General features: G+C 56.2%; 1 pseudogene; it reads left to right on the top strand.

Annotated features, from left to right (window-relative positions):
* Positions 1-1,586: 1,586 nt before the first annotated feature.
* On the top strand, positions 1,587-3,389 carry LOC140914748 (ubiquilin-1 pseudogene; annotated as a pseudogene).
* Positions 3,390-12,340: the final 8,951 nt, after the last annotated feature.

Raw genomic sequence — 12,340 nt, 5'->3', positions numbered from 1 at the left:
AGACGCCAGCCCCTGGCCGCGCAGTGGCAGGCTCCGATCTCTGGCTCTGGACACATGGTGCCGACCCCCCAATCCCACTGGCAGCCGCTGGCCCCTGGTGCTGACCCACATCCATGCACACTGACCCCCAGCCCGAGTCACTGACCCTGGGTGCCGGCCCCAGTCTCCAACCCTGAGCTCCATCAGCTGCCAGCCCTGGGTGCAGATCCCCGGCACTGACCTTGAGCTCCAGCGGGTGCTGGCTCTGGATGCTGACCCCTGGCCCTGGCCGTGCGGTAGCAGACGCAGACCCCAAGTGCCATCCCCAAACCCCGGCCGCACGCTCTGACCCCCAGCCCTTGCTGCTGACCCCAGGCACTGCTCCTGGACGTTGATCCTGGGTTCCAGCAGGTGCCGGCCACGGGCGCTGATCCCCAGCCCTGGTCGCACGGCAGCAGGCACCAGCCCCAGGCCCCGGCGGGTGCTGGCCCAGGACACTGACTCCTAGCCCCGGCTGTGTTGCAACGGGTGCGGACCCCAAGCACCGACCCTCGGCCCCGTCCACACAGGAGCAGGTGCCGGCTCTTGGTGCCGACCCCCGGCTGAGTGGCAGTGGGTGCTGATCCCCGGCCCTGGGCGCCGATCCCCGGCCCTGACCACGTAACTGCAGGCACCAACTCTGGTCTCCAGTGGGTGTGGGCCCACGGCGCTGACCCCATCCCCAGGCACCAACCCACATCTCCGGCCATGTGGTGGTAGTGGTGGGCCCCCCATCCATCGTCCCTGGCCCCTGCTGCCTCACCCCCCCCACCCCTCCATCCAGGTCTTAACTTGCCAGGACTTGCTGTGAAAAGTGATATTAACAAACATACAGACATCACTTTTCACAGTAATATTTTTATGACTGACTCTGCAAAAAAAGCCAAAAAAACCCTCCATAAATTACAATGATCTGGATGTGGATCTGTGCTATGTATTTGTTTTTCCTAAACTTAATGAAATATTTCAGGGGAAAGCGTCAGTGCGGCCAACAGCGAGAGTTGGTGGCCGCACTCTGAGGCCACCAAAACTTTTGTTGTGAGAACCCCTGTGCTGGCCCCAGGGAGCCCCCAGATGCCATGGGTACAGGGACACTGTGTGCCTGGGTGCCGGACAGGCTGATGGAGGGAAGGATGGGCCAGGATATGGCGATCCCGGGCCTCTTTTCAAGGGAAGTGCCAGCCACCGATGCCTTGTCTGCTTACTGTGATGTCGGCAGTGATGTCACAGTGCCCCGGGGCAGGCCGGGTGGAAATTCTGCATGGCAGGCAGCATCAGCCGCAGAAAGACCATGAGGGAACCTGCCAGGTGGTGAGCGAAGGGAGGAGCAGGCCAACATCGGGCTGGTGTGCGCGCTCTGGCTTTGGCTTCCAGCAGTACCACGGGGAGAGCAGGCCAGTTCCCCCTTCCCACCGCTCTGCCCCGGAAGCCCGTAACGAGAGCGGCAAGAACGACCGCCGCCGTACATCGGCCGAAAGGAATTGTCCTCCATCACGTCCCATCTCCTTCCCCTGGCGCCTCCGCTCCCTGAGGAAGGACCAACGCGGAGCTCCTGGATCCCGATCACCATGTCCGAAAGCCGACGGGTCCCCGGGGCCAACCAGGAAGCCATCACCGCCGAGTCCGGCGGCGTCCTCAAGGTGACGGTGAAGACCCTCAAGCAGAAGGAGCAGTTTGAGGTAGCAGAGAGCAGCACCATCCGGGCGTTTAAGGAGGAGGTCGCCAAGCGCTTCAAGGCTCCCTCTGACCTGCTGGTGCTAATATTTGCTGGGAAGATCCTAAAGGATCAGGACACACTGAGCCAGCATGGGGTCCGCAGTGGATTCAGCATCCACCTTGTCATCCGGTCCCAAAAGAGGCCCCAGGACCACCCGGCTGAGCCGACGAACACTGCCACTCCACCCATGCCGTCCGCGAACAGCAGCGCTTCTGACCTGCTTGCCTGGGGACGGGGCCCGGCTCTGCAGCGCCTCGGCCTGAGCTACTCCCACGTGTCCGAGCTGCAGGGGCGCTTAGAAGAGCTGGTGGCCTCCAGCCAGGAGTTAGTGGCCCAGATCATGGAAAACCTCTTGTTTGAGATCATCAGTTCGGACCTGGATCTGAACACCATCAACAGCAACCCATTCCTCTTGGGCTTCCTCATCGGGGTGACAGGCATGAGCGTGCTCGGTCTGGAGCCAACCGAAGTGACAGATTTAACGAGCGAGGCCTCAGAGGCCAGTGGTTCCATCCAGGACTTGATGAGCGAGGTGGCACAGAATCCCTTGGTGCAGAACATCCTCACCAACACAGACCTGGTCCAGGAGATCCTCCTCTCCAACCCGCAGATGCAGCAGCTGGCAGAGCAAAACCCTGAGATTAATCACATTCTCCGCAACCCAGATTTCATCCGGGAAATGATTGAGGTCTCCAGCAGCCCGGCAATGCTGCAAGAAATTATCAGGAACCACGACCGAGCCTTGAGCAACCTGGAGAGCATCCCGGGTGGATACAGTGCCCTGCAGCAGCTGTACAGCGAGATAGAGGAACCAATGATGAACGCCATGCAAGCCCAGTTTGGGAGCAACCCATCTGCATCATTGGAGAATAACCCACCCTTGGGTGGGGCCAGTCCGCCAGCCCGCATGGAAAACAGAGACCCTTTACCAAACCCTTGGGCCACTCGGACGAATAGGGGTGGTGATATTGGGAATAACCATGACAGCAATCGTAGCAGCCATAGCACAGGGCACAGCTTTATTGTACTAAATTTTGGGCCTGGAGCAGGCCCTGGGTTTGCCAACACAGGAGGAATTCAGAGTATGGTTCAGCAGCTAACAAGAAACCCAGAGTTCATGCAGAACATGGAGTGCGTGTTGTCCAATCCCAATGGCCCAGCACAGATGCTGCTGAATAATACCCACCTCTCCAGTGATGGGCGTTCTCAGCCTCAAGGCGAAAGGACACACCAGGTCCCCCTGGAGCTGGAGAGCACTGAAATCGCCCCCTTACTGACCAGCCCTAGAGCCATGCAGGCTTTGTTACAGATCCAACTGGGCTTGCAGACGCTCTCAGCTGAGGTCCCAGATTTTATCCTAGGGCTGGGGGACCGGGACGTGGAACTGGAGCTGGAAAGCATGGAAGAGTCCGTGCCCAGCAGTGAGTCTGAGGAGGACGTCAGTCTAGCGTCAGAAAAGGATGATCCTGAAAGTGAAGAGTGCGTGGATCAGCAGATGCCAGATGTCAGATTTGAGCGACAAATGGAGCAGCTCGGAACAATGGGCTTTCAGGACCGGGAAGCAAATTTACAGGCTCTAATCGACACAGAAGGGGAAATCAATGCAGCCATTGAGATGCTAACAAAGTCCCAGCCATCAAGCAAGATATTGTAACGTGTTCATTTTGCCTGTTGTAATCCTGTCTTGTTACATACTAAAAACAGCTTGGTGCATATGAAGGTCGTGTGCAGTGGCTTGCTTCCCAAGTGCTCCCTGCCCGTGTTTCATGCCGGACCTGCCTCTTGTGCTCGGCGCGCACGTCACACATAATAAGAGTCCGTCCCTGCCCCAAAGAGCTTACTCTAGAGAGGGGACAGGCACAGGGTGGGGGAAAGGAAATGTTTTTATTTCCATGTTACAGAGGTAAACTGAGGGGGGGGGTCCCAGAGCACGGGTCCCAGCCCAAGCCTCAATGTCTACACAACAGTTTGTAGCCCTGCAGTCCAAGCCCGAGCCAGCTGACCAGGGCCAGCCACGGCTGTGCCACAAGGCGTTTATCCCTGTGTAGATGTATCCTAAGTGACTTGACCCAGGTCATCCAGAAAGTCTGTGGCAGGGCCAGGAATTTGACCCAAATCTCCTGAGTCACCTAGTCCAGCTCATGAATTGCACCCTTCCTTCACTTGGCTCGGCAGGGAGTGTGATTTTGAACCCTGGATTTGCTGTCACCATTGTGTGACTCGTTTTTGTGTGACATTCGGTGCTGTCATTGCATTTGTCTTTCTTCAGCAGACCTAGTCCTCGCTGGCCATTCAGACAGCCCACAGAGCATCCTGAGTAACGGAAATTGATGGGAGCCAGGATTAGGAAGCCAGGGTCGCAGCCGCCAAGTTAAGTTTGCAAACAAGATTCCAGTGTCAGTCATCTCTCTGCCCCACAGCCCTGTACACTGCTTGTAACCACCACTCCTGCCCCAAACACTTCTGCCTCCCAGGCCAGACAGGGGAGGTAGGGCTCTGGCCGCATCTCAGTTCCTCATGTCTCCTTAGTCCCAGGTAGGAGACAGCGGCTCTAAATTTCTTAGTCCAGGCCCCAGGAGACTTGGATTAACAGGGCATCTGGGTGTAGTGTGGAGACTGCACTGCTTGTGTTGGTTTGTGGGATTTCTGACAATGGGCATGAGAGACACAAAGTGCCTAGCCAAGGCTCCCAATGCCTGTTGCATATATTTCAAAATACAGCCATGAGATCTGATTTCTTCCAGGCCCAGAGCAATCCGGTGTCATGAGAATGGCCACACTGGGTCAGAGCAATGGTCCATCTAGCCCAGGATCCTGCCTTCTGACAGGGGCTAGTGCCAGGTGCTTCAGAGGGAATGATCAGAACAGGGCAGTTACCGTGTGATCCATCCCCTGTCACCCAGTCCCAGCTTCTGGCACTCAGAGTCTTAGGGACGCCCAGAGAGTGGGGCTGCATCCCTGCCCATCCTGGCCAATAGCCATTGATGGACCTGTCCTCCATGAATGTATGTAATCCTTTTTTGAACCCACTTATACTTTTGGCCTTCACAACATCCCCTGGCAAGGAGTTCCACAGGTTGACTGTGTGTTGGGCGAGGAATACCGCCTTATGTTTATTTCAAACCTGCTGCCTATGAATTTCACTGGGTGACCCCCCCCACCCCGGTTCATTGCGTGAAGGGTTAAATAACATTTTCCTCCCTAGACAAGTCATTCTAGTTCTACCCGTTAATGCTGCTGCTGAGCAGCAGGAGTAGCGGGCCGGCCGCTAGCCCCCAGCTGACATAGCTGGGCTCCATCAGGGGTAGCTTGTCTCCGTTGCGAGAGCACAGCCATCGAAAGAGGCTGGTCACGCCTGAGCTGTGCTGGCTTTAGTGACGCGGGGGTCCCACACTCTCCCTCCGCCTGCCCAGCACCCCGGGAGCGGCTGGGACTCAGTTCAGAAGGGAGGGGGAGGGATAGCTCAGTGGTTTGAGCATTGGCCTGTGAAACCCAGGGTTGTGAGTTCAATCCTTGAGGGGGCCATTTAGGGATCTGGGGCAAAAATTGGGGATCGGTCCTGCTTTGAGCAGGGGGTTGGACGAGATGACCTCCTGAGGTCCCTTCCAGCCCTGAGATTCTATGAAGCGCGGTGAATGGAGAAACCTCCAGGGAGGATCGGCTGAGGTTATGTCAGCTCCCTCGGCCGGGTGGGCCGGGGGTTGCGGATTTGCCTGAGGGTCTTATTGGTTCCTCCTCTGCTGGATGGAGGCAGCAATGGCCAGGGATCTGCGCTCGACCCTGGGCTTGTGACTTTCCCGGTGGGGTGTGAGCACCTCTCCCCAGATAGGAATTCACACAATCTCTTGTGTTGTGGCCCCCGTCAGGGTTCAAGGCCTAATCCAGGCCCCAAGGCCTAATCCAGGCCCCAGCCGGGATTAAACTGTGGATCGGGCTTGGCAGCCAGGTGGCTGTACTTGGCTGATGTCAAAGGTGCACCAGGATCTGGGGACACGGCTCGGGGCCGGCTGCTCTGAGGTCGATTGGCCTGACGGGGACCTGGCGTACTGCGGTCTGGTCCCTCCCACCAGGGTGGGTTCGATAGTGTAAACAGGACCTCAGTCTATCCAGCCCCCTTTTCTCTCGCCCTGGCCTTTCTGCCCTGGTCTCCCCACACCTGATCTCTCCTCACATCGGAGCCCAGTCTGTGGGTCTTTCACACCCCCTGCCCCGCCCCGTTTCATTCACTCCCCTGGGTTTCCCTTCATTTCTTTTATCTCTCTCTCTCTCTCTGTCCCCCCATCCTGGGGACTCTTCACCTATGAATCTCCTCCTTCTGTGATCTCTCCCCTTTCCTTCCTGCCCCATGACCTCGTGACTCCACCTTTGGCCCACAGCAGCCCCCCTGGAGCCCGTAGGGCATCCTCTTCCCACATCTCCCTCTGATCTGGCATCCAGCCCCCCTCTGTCCGTGCAGCCCCACTTTTCCCTGCTGTTTCCCTCTGGCCTTGAATGGGCTAAGTGATCTCTGCCCGGGATGCAGGACTGGAGGGTCCGGTCCGTAGCGCATTAAAACTCCCATTGGCATCAATAGCTGCACCAGAGTTTCGCTCGGTGCCCAGGCCGCCTGCATGTGAGCAGTGCGGTTAAGGGCTGGGGACTTCGGCTCTGGGCTCTCCCTTGTGACCAACAGAGGGATTGTTAACAGCAGAGACAGAGACCGACGGGGCGAGAGGAGGCAGCTGCGCCGGCTGCGTGCCAGGTGCCTGCGGCTGGAGCTGCCCACGTGCTAATTTGGCCCCCTCTGCTCAGTAAACAAGGCAGCAAATACCCCGCGGTGTTGTCAGCAATCTCTGCTCCGGCCATTGCAAAGCCCCGGAACCAGCTCACGCTTAGCCAGACAGCGTATGCAGGTTGCCTGAGGTGCAGTAAGGCGCAGCCTTGCAGGGGGCCCAGGCAGCTGGGCTGGATGTCCGGTGGATCTGGCCACCTCTCCTTTATAAATGCCCCTGCCTGAGCCTGTGTAGGGAAACGTCTTCCCCTTTATTGACAGGTTTCAGAGTAGCAGCCGTGTTAGTCTGTATTCGCAAAAAGAAAAGGAGGACTTGTGGCACTTTAGAGACTAACAAATGTATTTGAGCATAAACTTTAGCTCACGAAAGCTCATGCTCAAATAAATTGGTTAGTCTCTAAGGTGCCACAAGTCCTCCTGTTCTTTTTCCCTTTATTGGGCATTTAAGAAGATAAGAACAGAAGAGCTGCGGTATTGGGTCAGGCCAATTGTCCATCTTGCCCAGTATCCGGTCCCTGGTGGGGCCAGTACCAGAGGTTCAGGGGCATGTACAGAACAGGGCATATTACAGCGCGATCTACCTGTCTTCCCCCTGTCAGGCAGAGGTTTAGGGAAACCCAGAAATGATTCCAGGGAAGGCAGCAAACGTTGGAGATAACTAGCCTGGTGCCGACGGAATTGTTTAGGGGAAGAGACCCGTTGTTAGGGGTTTGCAGGGCTCCTGGTAAAGGCGCAGGTTGATACGACAACAAGCTGAATGATTCTAGAAACAGGAGGAAATCACTGAAAAGTGTTCCAGCAAAAACCTGCCTGGCCCCCACAGGGTGAGAGTTGGGTTCCTGCTGTCACCCCTCCCCTTCCGTCTCCTTTTAATTCACCACCTTAGTTCGTCTCTCTCCTCTCTCTCTCTCTCTCTCTCTCTCTCTCTCTCCTTGCCTTCTTGGAACAGGGCTGGTTCTGCAGTGCCCTGCCTCAGTTTCCCCTTCTTAGGCTCCTGGAGGTAATCCCCAAAGGCTGTCTGGCCCAGTAGCAGCCTTTGGGCCTGGGTTCATTAAGGAGACAGTTTAAAACAATCCTCAAAGTGAAGGCCCCAAATCAGCCACACCCAGCCCTTCCTAGCTGCAGCCTTTCCACGGGTCTCCGCCTCCCTTGTCTAGTGCTCTGGCTGCAACCCCCCGCTGCAGCTCCCAGAGCTTCACAGGGTCTCTGCACCTGCCTAGATGCTCTCTGCAGCTGTCTATGAGTATCCCCTGGCCCTCCCACAACCTCCGTCAGCCCTCTGGGTCTGGCTTCCAGGCCCAAACCTGCCCCGGTCCAGGGTCTGCAGCATGCTACATGGCCACCCCCAGCTTCCTCCCTCTCTGTCCTGCTCCTCTTTGGCTCAGTTACCGAGCCCAGCTGCCTCCATCCGGACCCATGGAGATGCCGTTAATGAAGTACAGGTGTGGACTGAATCAGTAATAGAGCCAGTGTCTGGCTTAGGCAGCCCCTCCTGCAAGGGTTGCAACATGGCTGAGAGCCTGTGGCCAGAGAGGAAGCTGAAAGCAGGGCCCCAAACCACCCAGCGCTGGCCCCAGGTTGCCAGGTCTCGGGGCGGGCGGTCAGACCGCGGGCTGGGTCTGTGTTTCTCCAGCAGTAGAGTTAGCATCAGAGACAGAAGCTGCATTTTCTCTCTTTGCTGGTCTTTCCTCTCCCCTCTTGTCCGTGTTGGTCTTGGAAACGGGATCAGATGTTACCAGCAGCCAGGACAGCTCCAGCCCCTGTGAACTCACTTCTTTTCTGACCTAGCCCCCAAAGAACAGGGGTTCTCAGAAGCTGCCACCAGGGCCTTTCCTGGTGGCCACAGCCTCCTGGGCTGTTATTAGGTGGGGTGGGGGGGAAGTAGCAGCCCCTCCCTGTTGCTCCTGGATGCACTGCATTGGTTGCTGGGGCCACCAGCAGTCGTTGGGCCCTGCTCCCCCTGTGGAGACACCCGGGGCACAGTGCTGGGGGACCAGGTAGCTGGTGAGTTCCCCACCTTCCCAGGGCCAGTGGGGGTCAGGCTTTGGGCTTCAGCTTTGGGGTGGCAGGGCAGAGGGGCTGCAGGCCCTGGCCACAGGGCTTCGGGCTCCAGCCCCCCCGCCCAGTGCCTCCCCCCACCCATCCCCATTGCCCCTGGCCCTCCGCTGCCTCCCCTGACCCCCCATCTGGGCCTTAATTTGCCCCCAGGCTTGGCAGGGCTGAGTAAGTCTGCTGTGAAAAGCGATCCTCCCATGCTTGTTAATATCACTTTTCACAACAGACTTGCTAGCAAGCCATAAATAAATGACGATGATTTGGCCTTGTCTCTGTGCATATTTATTTGTTTATTTGTCCTCAAGCTCATCAAGGATTTTAGGGAAAAGTGTGAGAGCGGCCACCAGCAAGAGTTGGTGGCCGCACTCTGAGGCCACCAACTCTTTGTGTCATGAGAACCCCTGAAGAGACTGTCAAACCGGGGCTTGTCTCCTTCTCAAACCTCTCCACGGGGAAAGGGAATAAGGGGGAGCGTTAAAACGAAAGCCTCACTTAATACTTTACATTGCAAAGGCTTTCATGCTTTCCCCCTCTTTTTTGGTGTCTTTGATAAAAGTAGACAGATTCGTAATGACAGGTGTCAGAGTAGCAGCCGCGTTAGTCTGTATTTGCAAAAAGAAAAGGAGGACTTGTGGCCCCTTAGAGACTAACCAATTTATTTGAGCATCAGGTTTCGTGAGCTACAGCTCACGCTCAAATAAATTGGTTAGTCTCTAAGGGGCCACAAGTCCTCCTTTTCTAGATTTGTAATGGTGGTTGTTACCCTGGGAGCCACCAGTAATAATCTGGCACAAAATGCTGGGCCACATTGAACTGTTTAATGCTGCAATATGGAGCAAGGGTTCATTGAACCCTTAGCCCTGGGTGGGCCCCTTTTCAGACCCTCAGTGCTCATCAAAAACTCTGGATGAAATGTTCATTGGACTCCAGCAGCGCCTTGGGGGGGGCAGATTTGACATGTAATGGAGACTTGCTCATCTGCACGTGTTTAAACCGAATCACCAGACGTGAGGGGAGGAAACAGGGAACAGACTGGGAGGGATTCTGGGAAGAAGGATGGCCACTTGCCTCTGATCCAAAGTCAGCTGAAGTCAATTTCAGTGGGCTTGGAATCGAAGTTTCGTTTAAGGGCTGGGATTCAGGATGTCTGCCACAGGCCTCCTGGAACAGTCACTGAGCTACACCTTCCCCGTCTGTACAATGGGCACCGTGATACCACCCTCCCTTCCTGGACATTTCTGAAGTACCACTCCAAGCTTCTTATGTATACGGTGCTACATAGTTTACAAAAGCTCTTCTTCCCCGGGGAGATCTGCAGAAGAAAGAGCTCACATGGTTCTTATCAACCCCATGAAAAGGAACGGCGTTTGGGTCTACGTCCTGCCCTACCGATCTGAACATTCCTCGCATTTGGCTAACCTTCCTTTATGATTTTCAGAGCAAGCCCTTTCACCTTTGCATTGCGTTCCTGGCGTTGAACTGTTCTCTCTTTGCACACGTCTAGGGTGGGGCGGGGACTTCCCCAGCGCATACTGTTAGCTCTTTGTAACACCCACTTCAGACCGGTGCCTTCATCCTGACCAGTGTAGTGGTTATTGCACAGAGGGGGCATGGGGCAGAATGCAGCAGAGCATGGCCAAGAGTTGCAACAATAGGTGCCTAAAGCCAGGACCCTACATAAGACGCCTGTTTTTCAAAACCGCGGAGTCCCCCAGCTGTCCCCAGGGGTCTGAGTGAGAACAGCTGGGGGCTCGGCCAGAGCTGGACTTTATGTTTGACTATCTTGGCCTTGTGCCACGCAGCCTTGTCCTGCGGCGTGCAGCGATTCCAGACACATGCACAAGTCAGGTGAACTCCTGCTCCGGTTAATATTTAACCCTCGGATGAGCGATACAGGTGCCCAGGGCACTGCAAGGAAAGCTTCTGGACGGGGAGGAGAGGGCGAAGTCAGAGGTGCTACCGGGAGCTACAGCAGGGGAAGGGCTGTGACATGGTGAGCAGCTGTGAGCCACGCTGCCCGTTTTCTGTCCCATGAATCAGGCCAATCCAGATTACATTTTGATCCAAAGGCATTGGGTGTCCCCTGCTCTGGGGCTTGTGCAAATTGAAAACAAACACAAAAAACCCACCAGGTCTATCAGAATCCCAGCGGGATAAGCCAAAGGGCCTGCAGCAAAGGCAATCACAGACCACAGCATTTTGCAAGCCAAATAACCACCAAACCAACATCCCCCCCCCCACCCCCTCCGAACCAAACAAAAAACGCTGGCTCCAGATGCTGCGGAGGAGGGAGGGATAAGAGCACTGGAGGAATGGGCCAACCTGCTCTTCACGGAGATCTAATCCGGGTCTCCAGTCGACTTAAATTCTGAAGCACAAGGTTGAATTTCCCTGCCAACTTTTGAGTTGTCATTAGCTATGTGAGGAAGTGGGGTTTTTCCCTTTGTTATGTTGCATGTGAGTCTGACTGTGCTGGGTGTGCCTCAGTTTCCGTGTGGACTGCACCGATGCCTAGGTGGTGGGAATTGGGTGTGTGACTTTTCTGAGGCCCTCAGGAGCAGGTCAGGCTGCCCAGCTGCCTGCACGTAAGTAAGTGATGGCCGGTGCCCTTCATAATCTGAGACCCAAGAGGGGGATGCAACCAGGCGACGCTTTGCCCAGGAAGCAGGACAAGCCCAGGGGAGGAACCACAGCCCTATTGGAGGCCAGGCAGTTGGGGGGCAGGCAGTCTGCTGTGGGGGACTTGGAGACGGGGAGAGACAGGGCGTCGGGCCCGGGATTCCCCCAAGATGGGGTTGGCTGAAAGTCACTGATTTCTGTGCTGACAAGCTCTGTTCTGTGCTGTGTACCTGTCGACTAATAAACCGTCCGTTTTACAAGGCTGGCTGAGAGTCACGGCTGACGGCAGAGTGGGGGTGCAGGGCTCAGGCAGATTCACTGTGGGAAGCGCCTGGTAAATGGGGGTTGCCGACTGCTCTGAGGTCAGACCGAGGAAGGCCGAAGCCACGCAGGCTTCTTGCCCTGGCAACAGTGGGCAGGCTACCCCAGAGTCCCGACTGGCTTCATCTGGAACAGTTCCAGCGCATTGGCCGGCTGACTCCGTGGCAAGCCATGATCCCTCCGGACCCTTTCAATTTCACTCAGTGGCGCGTTGTTCTTGTGTTAGGAGACAGGGAGCAGAGACGCTCCCACCCTTCCGTCTCCAAACCATTCATTATGGTCTAGACTTTTATTTCATCATTTGGGCCGTGCTCCGAACGGCACATTTCACCCACCCACTCCTCCAGTACGCCCCCTGCCAGCTACTGGCCCAAAGAATAACTCTGATTAACCAGCTGTCTTACTCTGGAGCCATCAAGGCCTCTAAACACGGGGGGTAACCCACCAGGGAGAGGGGGTTAGGAGTCCCAGTCTGTGCCCAGTCCACAAAGGACAGGAGTCTGCTACAGACCCAGCCTGAGAGCCTGGGTCTTTAGCTCTCCGGGTGTCCAGGGCCAGTGGATACTGGCTCACCTGCAGAGAGGGCAGAACAGAGCCAAGGGCCCAGCACTTGGGGCTTGTCTGCACAGGGTTGACTTTTGTGGGATGTAGTTTTGCACATAACCTTTTGTGGAATCACTCGTCTGAAAAGATTGCGTCCACACGGCCGGCTCAACCTACTTGCCTCTGAATCAGCGCGAGCCTTTCTCCGCACGAACGACACCCCCGTCGCAGGCCTCAAAAGAGGAGCCAGTTCATTTGAAAGAAGAATTGCAACGTGTTGGAAGAAGTAATTTTCA

Source organism: Lepidochelys kempii, chromosome 1, assembly GCF_965140285.1.
Source record: "Lepidochelys kempii isolate rLepKem1 chromosome 1, rLepKem1.hap1, whole genome shotgun sequence".
NCBI classification, from domain to species: domain Eukaryota; kingdom Metazoa; phylum Chordata; order Testudines; family Cheloniidae; genus Lepidochelys; species Lepidochelys kempii.
Note: the sequence above shows the minus strand (reverse complement) of the source record. Positions and strands in the feature narration are given on the sequence as shown.